The sequence below is a fragment of the Elephantulus edwardii genome, unplaced genomic scaffold (assembly GCF_000299155.1).
Source record: "Elephantulus edwardii isolate Elephantulus edwardi_28Jun2011 unplaced genomic scaffold, EleEdw1.0 scaffold00344, whole genome shotgun sequence".
Classification (NCBI taxonomy): domain Eukaryota; kingdom Metazoa; phylum Chordata; class Mammalia; order Macroscelidea; family Macroscelididae; genus Elephantulus; species Elephantulus edwardii.
This window is the reverse complement of record NW_006400094.1, coordinates 473369-474797: the sequence shown is the minus strand read 5'-3', so window position 1 is coordinate 474797 and position 1429 is coordinate 473369. Positions and strand designations below refer to the sequence as shown.

The window sequence follows — 1429 nt, the reverse complement described above, 5'->3', positions numbered from 1 at the left end:
CAATGAATGAATGGAAATCCAACGTTTCTGTAAACTTTCATTAAAATTAATGTAAAAAGGCATCTCGCGGTCTCTCTGGGGACACGGGGAAGAGCCGCTGAGTTCCAGCTCCAAGTCGTTCGCCACACTGTTCCATACTGCGTCTTGCTTGACTTCTCCCTGGAAAGAAAACTCCCATCGGTCCATTGGACCAGCAGTGGAACAAAGGAATAGACGAACCCAGGGCTGAAGTCGCCTTTTTCCCTTTTTCCAGCCCTACCTCGACATCTCGCGCCATGGCAGTTCCCGAGACCCATCCCAATCATACTATCTATATCAACAACCTCAACGAGAAGATAAAGAAGGATGAGCTGAAGAAGTCCCTGTATGCCATCTTCTCCCAGTTTGGCCAGATCCTAGATATTCTGGTATCGAGGAGCTTGAAGATGTGGGGCCAGGCCTTTGTCATCTTCAAAGAGGTCAGCAGCGCCACCAACGCCCTACGCTCCATGCAAGGTTTCCCCTTCTACGACAAGCCCATGAGAATCCAGTTTGCCAAGACAGACTCTGATATCATCGCCAAGATGAAGGGCACCTTTGTGGAGGGGGACCGCAAGCGGGAGAAGAGAAAGCCCAGGAGCCAGGAGACCCCGGCTGCCTCTTAAGAAAGCCGTGCAGGGTGGGGGGGCCGCCCCTGTCGTGGGGGCCGTCCAGGGGCCCGTGCCGGGTATGCCTCCTATGACGCAGGTGGCCCGCATCATGCACCACATCCCGGGCCAGCCTCCCTACATGCCACCCCCTGGCATGACCCCACCACCAGGCCTCGCACCCGGACAGATCCCGCCCGGGGCCATGCCCCCGCAGCAGCTCATGCCGGGTCAGATGCCATCTGCGCAGCCTCTTTCAGAAAACCCACCAAACCACATCTTGTTCCCCACCAACCTGCCAGAAGAGACCAACGAACTCATGCTGTCCATGGTTTTTAACCAGTTCCCTGGCTTCAAGGAGGTGCGGCTGGTGCCCGGGCGGCATGACATTGCCTTTGTGGAGTTTGACAATGAGGTGCAGGCTGGGGCTGCCCGTGATGCCCTGCAGGGCTTCAAGATCACCCAGAACAATGCTATGAAGATATCCTTCGCCAAGAAATAGCACTTTCCCCCCATGTCTTCCCCTGGCCTTGTTTCTGGGTTGCCCTCCCCCACCTTGGCTTACCCCCTTGAAGGTAAGTCCCCCTCAGGGGCCTTCTTTGAGCCGTGTGCGAGTGAATGGTCGCAACACAGCATTGTACCCAGAGTCTGTCCCCAGACATTGCACCTGGCGCTGTAGGCTGGAATTAAAGTGTTTTTTGTGTTTTGGGGTTTGTTTTTTTTTCCCTTACAACAACAACAACAAAAACAACAAAATTAATGTAAAAAAAGAATGGGCTGCGGTGAAGAGAGTGTAAAGATGG

The 1429-nt window shown here is 54.2% G+C and overlaps 1 pseudogene; it reads left to right on the top strand.

Moving 5' to 3' along the window:
• The first annotated feature begins 275 nt into the window (after positions 1-275).
• LOC102870787 lies at positions 276-1128 on the top strand (annotated as a pseudogene).
• The last annotated feature ends 301 nt before the right edge of the window (positions 1129-1429 follow it).